General features: G+C 48.1%; 1 protein-coding gene across 8 annotated transcripts in view; it reads left to right on the forward strand.

The window, feature by feature from the left end:
* The window catches only part of KTN1 (kinectin 1), a 76,598-nt gene continuing 61,753 nt past the window's right edge, over positions 1 to 14,845 (forward strand). For 5 of the 8 annotated variants that reach the window (XM_051768750.1, XM_051768752.1, XM_051768753.1 and 2 more), the window contains exon 1: positions 2 to 139. The gene's annotated coding sequence lies outside the window, so the exon portion shown is untranslated. Of the gene's footprint in view, positions 140 to 14,845 lie in introns of all 8 variants that reach the window. The other 3 variants (XM_051768749.1, XM_051768751.1, XM_051768755.1) reach the window with 1 other exon arrangement.

A 14,845-nucleotide genomic window follows, 5' to 3' on the forward strand; every position in this document is an offset into this window, starting at 1 on the left:
CGCCTCCTCCCCTTCCTGCCGCCCGCGCCGCGCAGACACCGACACCGGCCGCTCCCGGTCCCCTGCCCGCTCCGTCCCCGCCGACACGGCCCGGCGCGGCCCGGCCCGGCCCTGCCCTGCTCCGCCCGCCGCCGGCTCGGTGAGTCCCGCCCGGGGGGGGCCCCGCCCGGGGCCTCCGGCGAGGGGCGGCGGGCACAGGCCGCGGCGGGCCCGGGGCTGCGGCCCGGCCGGGAGGGTCCGGGGGGAACCGGGGCGCGGCCGCCGGGCCGGCGAGGAGCCGCTGCCACGGGGCCGGGGGGCTCCGGGGGGCTTTGGGGGCGGGAGGGGCTCCGGCGCTTCCCGAGCGCATCTCCGCGGAGCCGAGTTGAGCGGTGGGGAGGGGGCGGAAGGCGCCGTGTCCTCGGTGTTCGCTCGGTCCGCGGCGGTGGGTGCCCGCCGTGCCAAAATCCACACCACCGCCACCCGCCTCCGAACTGTGACTTGCAGGCGTTTCCCGTGGCGGTGGGAGCCCCCCGGTGCGGTTAGGGAGAGGCGGGTGCTGCGGCTCCCCGGTGGCCATGCGAGCCGTGGTGAGCGCTGCGCTTCATCGCAGCGGTCTGGGTGCCTGTGCTGGCTTTTAATGCTGCTTCCCATCGTCATGGGTGGTGGTGGTGGCGGCAGGGATGCTTTATTGTTTTTCAAGGTTTTTGCGTGCCCTTTAGTCCGGCCCCCAGTATGGGTTGTGTGCGGCTGTGTTAACCCTGGAGGTGTTGATTCCCCCCTCACCTCTTCTCCCTTGCTCACAGCTTACTGCCTTCCTCCGGTGTGCAGGTTACTTGAGAAGGGGAGAAAAGTTAAGGTGGCAAAGCTACGTCTTTTGTACCCGGCTAATTTCAATGGATGAAGTGTTTTAAGTAGGTGGTTATTAAGAAGAATGTAGCATCTTTTCTGCATTAGGCAGTGCCAAGTGATGTGCATCCACCCGTGTGCCTTAGGTTTGTCATTTTATAACCTTTCTTTCCACGCCCCCACCAAAGGCTCTGCTGTGTATTTTGAGGTCATTGTTCGAAAACCTCAAAGATCATTTCTTGCTTTGTGCAAGAGGAGCAGAGCTGGTATCCTGCTGGGGCTCTCTTCTGTTTAAAATTATCTTTTTCTTCTCCCCCTTTTTTACTCTTTGCATTGCTGCCCCTGTCCAATAACACGACTGGTATTTAGTAGACATAACTGAAAAGTTTTGTTTGATGCCTCTTTACCTATGACAAGGCAAAAAATCCCTCTCTGGGAAGTCTGAACTGATTGCTGCAGAAGTTAAGAAGGGACCCAGTTTCCAGGTTCCACCTCCCCTCAGATATCTTCCTTGCTGTTATCCCAGTGGATTGCTGTGGTCCTGCAGTTTGGCTCGGGCTGGAATTGTTTCTCTGCCTCGTGGACCTCTTCCCTATAACTGCGCTGTAATTTCTGCCCGCGAACAGGCCATGCAACTCGCTTTACCACATATTTTTTCTCTTGCCTCATATGCTGATGCTGCTTTCTGCATAGTGTGATTAAAATAACTTTTGTGTGTAACTGCAGCAGCGAAAGGTTGGGGTTTGGATAGAAACACTCATTCTCTGGTAGAGTTATTACCAAATATCTTTTTTTTTTTCTACCCCCCCCGCCCCTTTTCCCTTTTTTAGCCGGTCTCAAGAAGATGATTTCTGCTCTCTGAAGTAGCAGCAGTAAGGATATGAAGAACACAATTAGGTTTTGATTTGATCCTTTATCCGCTGCTGTCACAAAACCCCTGTTAGAGACCTGATGACTACTTTATTTTGAACCCCTTGAAGGAGAGGGAAAGACTTTCTCAAGCTGGTGTAAAACTGTGGTGTTACTTGATTAACTGTGTAACAGCTTTTGTTTGCATCATCCGCTCTTGCTGTTGGAGATTAAGTGGTTATGGCTCAAAAATGTCAAATCATTGCTTGATGTTGGCACTGTAACCCCAGGGCCAACAAAACTCCTTGGGAACGGGAATTCCCTATAAATTTCAGAGGTGATGGCCAGAACTGTATTTAATCTACACCCGAGACCCTTAAGCGTGAGGACATGGGGGAGAGGACATGTGTTTTATTTTAAGCATCAAACTTGGTTGCTCCTAATCCCTTCCCCTGCTGCTGCCAAGACACCCACCTCTCACCATTGACTCTACGAGGCTTCAGCTCCCAAGTTTAGTTCCCTGGTCATCCCCCAGTTACGTGCTGGAGTAAATAGTGTGAATACCCTCTGTGCTGTCCCGGAGGGATGGGGAGGAAGCAGGAGGCAGTGGCAGGAGGAGGTAATTCTTCATTCCTGCCCTCTACTCTGAAAGTTGTGGCAGCACTGGAGAGCAGAAGAGAGCCCTAATCGAGTTTAGTTTCCCCATTTACAGCACCCATGTGTGCTGTGGGTGCCTTTCATAACACAACCATTTCTAAGGTGAAACTCTATGGGTTTATTCTTTGCCCCCATCCCATGGGAGAGCAGTCAGAGAGCCTCCTCAAAGTCTCACTGAATTTCCATCCTCTCAGTGGCCTGTTTGTGCAATTTGTTTTTGGTTCTAGTGTTTCCATTTGGTTTAAATGATTGTTTTCCCTCCCTCCCTGGTGTAATTAGAGGGAGCAATCAGATCCCCTCTTGACCCCTTGTTTTGACAGGTTAAACTAGTCAAAGTCTTTAAGTCTCCTCCTGTTGTTCTCTTATCGATATTCTCAGGATTTCCTTGTCAGTGACAACCTTTTGCCTTTGCTCATCAAAACCTTTTTAACATAAAGGGAATTTTATGCATCTGTGTTTGGCTCTTAAGCTTCCTGCTCTGTGTTGGCAAAGCAGCAGGATTGGACTATTTTTAAAAACATGAATATTTTGGAGGGGGCTGCTCACTGCACCAAGCTCTCAAACTTTTTGACATTGCTTGGGTGATTGTTTCAGGTTAACGAGACAGGGAGTTGCTGGACTAAATCTGTCCCAGACAAATCACTTCTTGTTAATGACTGTGCATAAACTATGGAGATGATAGATTGGAGAGTTACCAGCCCATGACTCCTAGGAATCTGTTTCTCCTCTCATCGTTATACAAGATGTCCAAGCAAATTAAACACATGAAGGCTTTTTTAAAAAAAAACCTAGTATTTATTTGTGTTTTTAGAAATGTAAAAGCTTCTTCCTGTTCGCATGCCTGAACTGCAGCTGGTTGCAGGAGAGGGGGCACTTGGGAGCTCTGAGAACTTCCTATTTCTTGCCAGAGTGGAGCCTTTAAAGTATTTTCTTACAATGTGGACTTGTTGGCGCTTTTTCCAGGCTGATGCCTGTGGTCTGTAGTTTGGGAACACATCTGTGCCTGCTGGCGTGGGCACTGCCTGAGAGACTCAAATTCCTGCTTTTTTTTGCCCCCATTTGCAGTGATTTCAGAGCGGGAGCAGCAGCTCTCGCATCGATAAGTGCATTGATCTGGACTCTGCTGCTGCTTCTTCCAGTTAAGGAATTGGTTTTTAGCTGGTGGAGGGGAGAAGCAGAGTGGATCCAGGTGCTGCTCCAAGCTGGAAGACATTACACAGCCATCTGCAATTCCTGTCATTCCTCTGCAGGGTTTTTTTCCTCCTCTGTGTGAGAACTAAGTAGCACCTGGGCCGTGTTCCTTGGGTTTGAACTTGTCCTCTGGTGGTCACTGCCATGCCTGTGTACAGGACTGCTGCAGTCTAATTAGATTATATTAGAATGAATAAGTGAATCTCGATAAATGAGCTTACGGGGGCACTGTCGGGTCAGCTCAGTCCCTAAATATAGGTCCTGGGCAGAGGGCAGACTTGGTGCAGCCTCTCTCCATACAGCAAAATTAAACTGGGATCTCCTGGGAGTGCATCAATTCTGCTGCCTTGGCATCTTGTTGGCCTGGATGCTCCAGTGTCTCGGTACAAGAAATGCCCAAGTCCACTCATATATGAGGATTCTTTAATTGAAGCTTGGTGGGGAAGCCACAGCAGTGGAAACTGTAATAATCTGAGGTGCTAAAGAATGCAAATCTCATGATCCTTTCTAATGCTTCCAATTTAACTAAAGGTGGTTGGTTGGTTTTTTTTTTTTTTTGAAGCCTCTCAGATACTGTAGAAAACAGGGAAAAAGAGGAACCATGTCTATTGCACATGAAAACTCTGGAAAGCTTCTTCTCTGACTCAAACACAAATAAAGAACATCATCTCCTCACAACTATACCCTGCAAAGAAGTAGTTTAGGTGCTTCAGGCCTTGAGTTTTGCTGTGCAGTGTGTGTGGGGTGGGAGGGAGAGGAGAGGGGAAGGAGCTGTAAGGTTTGTGGGGTAACTTGAAGAGAAGTAATTCCTTCCCCTTTTCTTCCCAAGAAGAGTTATTAAGAGGAATAGCATTTTTTCTTTTTCAAATGCAAGCTCATCTTTGCTTACACATCACTTAGGCTGCATTATAACTTGGAGAAAGTGTCTGTAAATTAGTCATGTGGGCAAGCTACTCATTTTCTTGCACTAATAATCCCTATTATAAATAGTGTTGCTCTCTGGCGTTAACAGCTGTGGTTGCTGTCAGGTGTGCAGGGATTTCAGTGGTGGTAAAGCACAGAAAGCAGCACTTCTTGCAGGTTTTTTTTTCTCTTTCCCATTGGACACCCTCCCTCCTGGCTTCCCTGTCTGGATCTGCCTGCAGCCAGGCAATCCTGCAAATCACTGCTCTGCTGGAGAGCAGCCGCTGCATCTCTAACAGCTCCCCTGCTGCAGGAAACATCTTTAAGCCCTTTTATGCTGTAAAGTTGAGGAAATACAGCAAAAATCCTGGTTTCCTTCGAGTTGTAGTTGAATGACTAATGGAGCATCAGGGAGGGCTCTTTCTGGGAAGAGGTGTGTTGATGTTGTGCAGCAAAACACAGAGTTCTGGTTTGGGGATTGCACCTATTAATTGAACAGCTGACCTTCTCAGCCTGCCTGCCGAGCATGTGTCGGGTGACCCAGGGGAAAATAAAGCTGGAGTTCAGAATTACGTGGGTGCTGAAGGCTCTTAAAGCCTGGTATATTCGTGCCCGTGATTCACAGTCCTTCCAAAAACAATCCAGCTCTCATCCTGCCGGGGGGAAGTACCTCGGTCCAGCATTATCAACTTTTGTTTAGCTGCCAGAGCAATATAAACTCAAACCGAGTTATTTTGGGCTCCTTATTCTTTTGCTTCCAAATCCCACCCTGCAAGAGTTTCTTGTAGAAGAAATGCTGGCCTAACTCTGCTTTACACCCTCCCGTATGGGCTGAAAACGGTAAGCAGGGTGTTTTATTTCAGGGTTGTGACAAATTTTAGTACATCTCATTCCTGTCTGTGGTGTGAAGAGGTGTCTTTTGTCTGCCTGCTACCGCAGGAAGGAAGTTGTTGAGTCTGGGAGATAAAAGCATTATCTCCTTCCCTGCAAGGGACAAGCTCCCTGCTCTGGGCTGGCACCACTCTGCTCCAGTCCAGTCCTGCTTGTGGCAGGGTGGAGGGGAAAATTTTCATGGGAAAATGTGAGTGGACTCGTAATCTGTTTGCAAGTGTGTGGCTGTCAAGGAAGATGATGACTAAGCTATTGCACAAGGTGCAGCTCTTCAGGGAGCTCGCCAGGATTGGACCGGACTGTGACTGACTGGTAAGAGAGCCTGTAATATCAGTCAGCTCCTAATTTTACTGTTACTGGTTTGATCCGACCACTGGCCACAACTACTTTTTTTTTTTTCCTTCTCAGCTTGTTTGCTGTGAGGTTTTAAGTTGAAAAGTCTATACTTTTCAGAGAAGTACAAAGAAAAAAGTCCAGTTTATTGGAGGAAGTGAATGGCTCCCACGCCTCGGGTGGGGAGTGCTGGGCAGCAGGAGTGTTTAAAGCTGGTGACTTGCATTTGGCTCACAGGGAATCTTTCTCCACCAGGCCCTATGCCATTGCCAGGCTCTTGCATGGAACTTACCTTCCCATTGCACAGAAGGGAAAGCCAAGCACCTGCAGGTGAAGATGCCAAGAGGTTACCAGCAGACCTGCTGCTGGTGCCCCTTTCTTGGTCCCATCTGTGACCTGTCCCCCTGGCAGTGGGTGGGTGAGCTATGTGATAGTGATAGGATAAGGGAGAATGGATTTAAACTGAAAGAGGAGAGATTTAGATTAGATGTTAGAAGGAAATTCTTGGCTGTGAGGGTGGTGAGGCCCTGGCACAGGTTGCCCAGAGAAGCTCTGGCTACCCCATCCCTGAAAGTGCCCAAGGCCAGTTTGGATGGGGCTTGGAGCAACCTGGGATAGTGGAAGGTGTCCCTGCCCATGTCAGGGGGTTGGAACTGGATGGTCTTGAAGGTCCCTTCCAACCCAAACCATTCTGTGATATGATATGAAACCACTTTCCCGAGGCAACCAAGACTGTTCCCATGTGCATCTTCCTTTCAGGGTCTCTGCTGCAGTGTGGGTTGGAGGCCAAGCCTGGCCCCAGCAGGTGATATTACTTCCTACCTCCCAAACTGGTTCAAAAGGCTGCTGTGATGTTTCATGCTGCTTTGTCCCCTCAGTCATTGCTTATGTTCCATGGGGACATCCCAGCTTGGCTTTCATGTGGGCATTGCCTTTTCCTTAATGCCATGCTGTGTGTGGACCCGAAACAGGTACATGAAACCAGTTGCAGCATCTCTTCTGCCAGTCTCTGCTTCAGCTCCAGGTGTACCTGAGAGCATCACCATGGCTACAGCAGCTCATACCCAACGGATATTTGGAATATTTCGCAGGGCATTTTCAGATCTGGGAAGCGATCAGAGTTTAGGGAAGCAGCCTTTCCCTCAGGGCTAGGAGGGAACTCTTGGTGCCTCCTTTAACTTCACGGAATCACAGAATATTCTGAGTTGGAAGGGACCCACAAGGATCATCGAGTCCAGCTCTTAAACCCGTGTGGGCACCAACTCCACGATGTTGCTGTTATTAGTACCATGCTCTAACCAACTGAGCTAATCCAGGGCCTGTTCTCCTGGGAGATTTGGTGCACCCTCCTCTTGGACTGGGCAGTGTCTGTGGTTCTCAGGGGTGTGGTGCTGGGAACTGGCAGAAAATGGAGTTTATGGGTAAATGCTTTATCCTGTGTCACACCTGCTGACCTTTGCCTTGTTAAATACCTGTTGGCAGCACGTGTGGCTCCAGCTGTGATGGACTGATAAAGGACTGTGCTGCTTTTTCTCTTCATGCTTCTGGTTTTGTATTTAAGGCAGTGGTGGTGGAGGTCGATCAAACTTCACTTCTCCAAGTTTAAGAAGGACTGTGTGTGCTGAGAAGGTTCCTCCCAAGTGTGTCCCAGCATGGACAATGAGTAGCACTGTTCAGAAGAGAGGCAGAGGTGGCACCTCAAAGCCTTGGAAATCACCAAGCTGCAGGAAGGATTTATGGAGGTTGTGTTAAAGGGTTTTATTGGGTTCCCTGGGCTTTCCCACGGCAGCTCAATGGGAATACTGACAGTTCTCCCTTGTTACCTTCACCTAAGGTCACTTCCATATCTACAGCCTGTGCTACACTTACCACCAGGATTGGGTTGCGTGCTAAATTTAGTGAACCTTTTTACAGCTTAGTGTGTGTATGTAAAACCAGATTTTTTTTTTTCCAAGCAACTTTTAAGGGGTTAGAGCCTGGCTCAAGGTGTACAACAAAGCCAGGCTTTCTCTGCACAGGTGGCAGTACAGTACAGCAGGCCAGGTGTGGGAGGAACAGGTACACTCCTTCTCCTCCCTGGTGTGCTTCAAGCCCATGGATCTGGCGAGGTGTGGAGCGCCGTGGGTGGGAGGGAGGGCTGTGGAGGCACAATTACAGCTTGCATAACATGGTCTGCAGTCTGAGGCATGTAAGAAGTGCCAGCAAAGGGGTTTGGTTTCAGAAGTTTTAAAGGCTTGTGAAAATTCTTGGTTGGATATTTCCATTACAAGCCTGTCTTTTCAGACCCCCACCCTCTATCTCCCAAGTTTCTGCCTTTTTTTCCAGGCTGTTTACGTGCCAAAAGAAGAACTTCTTGGCTTCAGGTCTGGTGTACCTATTTCTAAGTGGATTTCTTAATCCCTGCTCCCCATTACAGGCTACTGGAGTAGTAGTTTGAGTTGTAACTTAAGCTGGAGGCAGGAAAGTTTAGATCGGTGTGGTTGCAGTGAAGTGTTTGTTCAATCCTTGCATGCCAAAGAGTAGCAGATTGTGGGACAGCAAAGCAAAGGGAGTGAGAACCCAGAGAAGTGTGAGGGAAATGACCTCAATTACTTTGGGTTTCTGTTGCTGAGCATTTTTAGGCCTTTTAACAACCTGGCATGTTCTCAAGCTCAGATCAGCACCGTGCTGATCTGTAAAGCTCAGTGTGTTGGGGCAGGGGTGTGTACATGTGTTAGGAGGCCGTTTTTGGGGGAGAACTCTGGGATGATGGGTTATTGACTTGACTCAAAACTCTTCAAATATGTATTTTCAGTCCCTTTAGGAAGCTGCTGTAAGCCTGGTCCTTGTGGTCACAACTGGAAAGGACCAGGAAACCCTTAGAGATGCACTTTGAACACATCTTTTGGGGGGGTTCTTGTGTGATGTCATCTAACTCCCAATATTGTGCAGTATCTGAGGTTACAGCATGGATTGTACTGGACTGAATTGGATTGTGGAACTGGGACTAGTAAAGAGTGTTGCAGTGTCTTCTGGGCTGTTGCTGCTCAGAGAAGCAGCAACCCTCAGTATCACTCACCTGGGAAATCAACAGCCACAGGAGGAAGGTGGTAAAAGAAAAACCCTTCACCACGTGGCCCAGGTGTAGTTCAAGTATTAAGCAAGTTTGTGGAGGAGCTGGAGCCTTTTCCCTGGTGCTGGAGGGGAGCCTGGTCTCCTACTCTGGCTGTTCAAGACAAAATGAAAATATTGCCTTGAGGTCTGCACTAGTTCCTGAATATGTGTGACCTTCTTAAGCTGCCTGCCCAAATCCTAAAGGAGCTGTGTGATGACACCTTGAGATGACTCCAACTGTGTATCGTTTCTTTAGCTGTGAGTAGCTTCAGCAGACTGTTCAATGAAGCACAGAGAGGTTAACAAGGTGAAAAGAAAACTTATGGAGAGGAAAGCGTGGTGCTGCTGTTCAGGAGCACATATCCTTGGTGTGGAGGATGAAGGGATGGTATCTCTGTGGAGCTGTAGCCAGTGAGGTCCCTGTTTTGGTGCAGGAGGTGTTTTGGATGGGTCATGAGGTGAGCTCTTAGTGCTGCCCTTGATAAATGGGCTATGTGCAATGTCTCAAAGCAGAGTGGAGAGAGACCCTAACACTTCACCTGTCTCAGGAGGCAAAGGACCACAGTTCAGCAGCAATTTCTTAAACTTCGTGTTGTGCTTTTTAAATTGAGTTAAAAGTTCCAGCTCGTGATGCAATTAATGCTTTGAAATGAACTGGGGTAACTTGTGTTGTAGGGATTGCTTCTAAAGCCTCTTTTGTTCCTGAACCATTCTGAAACTTTATTTTTAATAGTATTAACAGCACCATGTTCTCCAGTGTGAGGGATCTGGCTTGGATATAGAGGTGCTGTCTTTGTGCCTGTATGATAACATGCTTTAGGATAAATGTTGAAGGACAGCTTTGCTATGGAGCAGTCAAACCTATCTCATATCTACTGTGGAAGTCTTGGTGATGGGAGAATGATCATCCTTCAGCTGCTACAAATTTGTGCTGGAGCAGAAAGTCAAAATATCAGTGTTGTAGGAAGCCCATCAGCAGCAGAAGCTCCAAATTCGGTTCTGAACACACCTCTAAACATCCCCTGAGTTCGAAGGGTTTATAAATAGAGCGTGAACAATGCTTAAATCTGGCAAATGATTTTAAATTTAATGCACAGTTGAAATAAAACCCAGCCCTCTTTGGAGGTGTCGTTCCTGATGTGACTATGGATTAAAACTCATTGACTGCTACTAGCAAAAGAGGGATGGGTGCCTCTTGTATCAGTTAGAACGTGTTCCCTCCAGCCCTGGGCTCTGGTTCACCTCCAGCTCAGTGCAGTGGTGAGCGTGGCCAGGTGCAATAAAACACAGTGCCCCTGCTCTGTGAGGAGGCTGCAGATCCACCATTACAGCACTGAGCACCTCCTTGGATCGAGGATCGAGAGCATTTTCCCGACGTGCAGCCAAAATGCAGTCATGGCCCGTGGCTGCCCATTTGTTCCCATGCCAGCATTGTCCTCTGGCTTCAGCCCCACCCTGCAAGGTGGGAGCAGAGGAAGCTGCTCTGCTGGGCACGGCCCCTGTTCCTTGGGTGTAGCTCAGAGCACTGGAGCTGTACGTGCACAGGGGAAGGGAGGGTGGCAAGTAATGCCTGCTCAAGCCTGGCTGGATTTTCCAAGGTTTTTCTGTCTTTCTGACCCACCATTGTGGTATAGAGTATTAAAAGCAAAACCAGGCGTGCTGGTGCAGTGCTTCCCCAGCTGTGTAGGCTGAGGAGGAGCCTGGAATTCCACCCTGGGAGGCTCATAGCACTCCCTAAATCCTAGTTTGGTAGTTGTGCTGTGCGTGTTGATGCTGACGCTATTTATGATGCCTTTGTCAACTTACAGGAACTCTGACTTCTGTATGTTGGGTCCTCATTCCTCCTGTCATCCTGCCTAAACTGAACCTGCCCTTTTAAAGTCTTGGGGTTGAGAACTAACTGCATACCCCTGAGTTTTTAAACCCTTGGTGTATTTGAAGATTTTTCATCGCTCTGTGAACTTGGGTTGTTTAACTAGTGGATGCTTTTTTACCCCCATTTTTTTATCATACTATATGTGGTGAGAAGGGAGAAAAATCTCCTCTGCTTATTTCTCTCTGTTTCCAGCTGAAGAATTACTGAGACTCAGCCTGATGATGGGGTACAGCAATCTTGTTTCACTTGCTGCTTCCTGATGCTCTCATTTAGCTACGTCTCTGCCACTTCTACAGTAATTTTGATGAAGCAATTGCACGTTTTCCCTTTAGAGACAACTGAAATCACTCAACTGCTTGGACGTAATGTGTGCAGTAAATAATATCTTAAAACTCCAGGTAGTGAGAAGAAACCACACGAAAGCACCTAGATTTGATATGATTCACAGTCACTGAAGATTTTTGATTTCCCTCTGTGAGTTAACAACTCTCCTTTAACTTGTTCCCAGCGCAGGTCAATCTCATTTTCCTCTAGGAATTCAGATAGATGAGAGCATCCGTCTGCTGTCGGCTTCTCCTTTTGTCCATTGCTGTTTAACAATAGGATTGTCGAGTCACCCAGAGGTTAACGAAGCTTTTTTTTTTTTTTTTTTTCTTGTCAGTGGTCCAATCTCTTTGTATAACTGTGTCAAACAGCACACTGAACAGAAATAATGGGAAAATCTTGTTGGTGGAATGACCAGGGTTGTCATTTTGTGATATCAGGGTAAAGACCTGCTTAAGCTTCAGGCTTCTGGCTGTGTTATGGGGTGGCTGAGCACAAATCCCTCTGCAAGAACATTAAATATCAGTTTCTCTGTATCTCTTTGCATGCAACAGTGTTGGAGCTCGGGAGGGATCTGAGCGATTACGGTTGGTTTTGTTACGTGTCTTTTGGGGTTTGGCATTGGAAGAAGGGCGAATTGTAGCCCTTAATTATGAAGTGTGGGAACAATTGGAGCTGGACAGGCAGGCAGTGATCCAGCTCCTCTTCCTGAGCGAGCTGTGCTTTTGTGCTGTGCCATCCTGCTGCACAAATGACTGGCAAGCTGGTGCCAGATTGATGGGGTTTGATCCCTTTTAGGAAGGGGTTTGGAAGCTGTAATTTCAGGTTTATCACACCGGTCCTTCAAGCTTCTGCCCTGTTGCTCTGAGCAAGCCTGTTGCCGTGGCTGCCCCAAAGAGCTTCCCATGGGGATTAAAAACCAGCTGTTAGCTCCAGTTGTACTGGGACACCAGTGGCTTGGCTCGTGTGGGTGCAGTGGCAAAGTATCTGCAGGGAAAGACATGAAGGTGCACTGGTTTGTTGGCAGCTGGGCCCCTTTGCACGTGCAGGGAATTTGAGGAGTTTGGGGGAATTAAGCTTGGGACGGTGTGGGATGGTTGGAGTTGTACTCTGTGGCAGGTGGGTGAGCTGTGCCTTGTCAGATGCCACCCTGGATTCAGACACTTCTCTTCCCCTGTCTCTTATCAGCCTGTGGATGAGGGCACCCAGCAGAGCTGGGATGGGACTTGCAGGGTCGTCTTCCGGTGGCAGAGTGCCAAGAAACTCTCACCTTTTCCCTCCATCACACCTCTCCAGGCTGGATTTTCCCTACAGTTCAGTCAAAGTGCACCTGTTATCACTTAGATATCGCTGTTGGCCCCAGCCATGCCTCCTTTCCAGGCTGTCGTTCCAGCAGAGCTCATGCTGGGAAATGGAAAACACAGAACTCCTCTTCGGGACAGAATTCCACTTTTTTTTTTTTTTCCTTTTTATTTTCCCCTCCCAGGAGCTGCTGAGCCTCTGTGGCGACTGGTGTGTGTGTATGGCAGTTCGTTCTCCTGGTGGGAATGTTAAAAATACCAGCTACAATTTTCCCTTTCCTCATACCAAAATATATTAATGTGCTGCTGCCTTGGTTAGTCATTTCCTCTTCTTTTGTTCCTTTCGCAACAGGGTAAAGGACAGGGGCACATACTTCAGTCAAATCTTGTCTGGTTAAGGAGTCTGAAGCTAAATAGATTCTCTTGGGTTAATACCTGTCTTTGTTGGCAGAAGAATTCCATTCCCATCCCTTAAATACACATTTAAAAATAAGTCCGGATAAAGTAATTTTTATGGCGTTCATACTAAGAATATCTTTGCCTGATTTATTTTTACAGTGGAAAGAAATTCTAATATGAACTGGGGTTAATATTCTTACCATGAATTTAAGATATTCCTACAGGAGGACTCTGGTGATACGTTGCTGCGGGAAATTTTCCAAACTCATTTATTTTGAGGTTTCTTGTCCTCCTCCTGTGCCATCACCTCCGTGCACACGTGCTCCCCCTTCCCTGAGTTCCTGTGAGACCTCGTTCAGCGTGGGTGGAAACTTGGTGAAAGCACCAGTGTGACACTGTTGGGCTGTTCCTGGCTCAGCTGTGGGACAGCTTTGGCAGCCTCTGCACCCTCGGGGTGTGGGGGTACAAAGGTTAATAAATTCAGCTCTACAGACCTGCTTAAGTCTCTCTGAGTGACTTGCTCACTCTGCAAGGCTGGGTGTTTTTTGCTTCTTGGTTGCTGCTGCTTTGGTGAGAGATTTGGAGGAAAGCTTTAGCCCCAGGCGGTCTGGAGACCCACAGAATAAAGTGGTAGGTTTAAAACTTTCTTGTGTGTCTGGAGAAATTCAAGTGAACAGGCTAGAATGTTGTCTGACCAGTGTGGCTGAGGGCAAAGTTGAGTACAAATCTGGAGAATCAAGCAATAAATTAAGAAGGGTTTCTTCTTGGATATGTCCAAACTTCAGAAGCACAGCCCATAAACAACATGCCATCCTCTTTAGCAGTCTGTCACGGTTTTCCTGTCCTTCTGGCACCGAGGGTATCTGCTTTGCCCTGGATTCAGAGCCCAGGACAGCTAGTGCCTGCCCAGGGAGGTGAGGATGGGCAGTGGTGCTGCTGCTCCTGCCAGGCAGCCTGAGAAAAATCAGCATTGGTGGGGCTGTGGGAGGGGCACAGGGAGGTGATTTTACCTCTCCGGGGATGCATAGGCATGTAATAATACACACAGGTCTTTTCCTTGGCTATTTGCAGCTCTTGCATATAAAAACCTGGGTTGTTTTGTTTGAATGAGCATTAGCCTCCCAGTGCTGGGATGCCATTCATACTTTCACAGAATCTGCTAAGGCAAAAAAAAAAAAAAAAGGCTGGACCAGAGGCCTTTTCTTCTTTTGTTTCTGTCTCCTCTTATTTTAAATTTATTGTTTTAAAAGATAAACACAAATGCATAATACAGGAATGTATATTTATGTAGTTATATTTACTGTCTACACTGGGAAAGGGAAAAGGTTTCATTCCAGCTGTTTTCTCTTTGCACATTGCTTTGGAAGTATGAGAGGAATTTGAGCACTGAGAAGCTACTGCTCATACCTGCTTTCCTCAGTCACAGAATCATAGAATGGTTTGGGTTGGAGGGGACCTTAAAGACCTTCTCTTTCCAATCCCTGCCATGGGCAGGGGCACCTTCTTCTATCCCAGGTTGCTCCAAGCCCTGTCCAACCTGGCCTTGAACACTTCCAGGGATGGGGCAGCCACAGCTTCTCTGGGCAACCTGTGCCAGGGCCTCACCACCCTCACAGGGAAGGATTTCCTTCCATGCTTGGAGTTGGATGTTAGGAGATGAAAGGGCTGTAACAGCCCTGATTTTTCTCAAGAGATGATCCTCAGTATTTCTTTTTTTTTTACTTGGAATTTGGGGCTCTGCCTCATTTGTGACCAGAGTGGTCAAATGCATAACTGCTGTGGGTGCTGTAGGGCTTGTTTTAATTGGGTTAAAGTAATAGAGCACAGCAGGGGTAGGTGCAGAAGTCTCAGAATGAATATACTTATGGTAATGCAACTTACTCCTGCGTCAGAAGAGGATTAAGTCATGTTAGAGTGAGATACCCTGAAACCCTCACAGCTGAAACCCCTCACCTGGCCTTGTTTTGGCACAGCTGACTTTGGGAATGATGCTGCATGTGGTTATGTCAGCAAATGGAGCAGGGGATGAGGTGGGTGAGGAGCACCTTTGTGACCCCAGTGGAGGACGTGCAAACACTTGTGATGGTAATGCCAAAATCCCCAGATCCTAGGAAAGGGTGCTGTGTGAGCTGAAAGAGCCATGGCAAACCCCGGAGCAAACCCAGCCAGGCTCAGTATCAGAGCTGTTGTATCATACCTG

The sequence above is a fragment of the Manacus candei genome, unplaced genomic scaffold, assembly GCF_025592945.1.
Source record: "Manacus candei isolate 608988 ecotype Guabito, Panama unplaced genomic scaffold, ASM2559294v1 h1tg000097l, whole genome shotgun sequence".
Lineage (NCBI taxonomy): Eukaryota > Metazoa > Chordata > Aves > Passeriformes > Pipridae > Manacus > Manacus candei.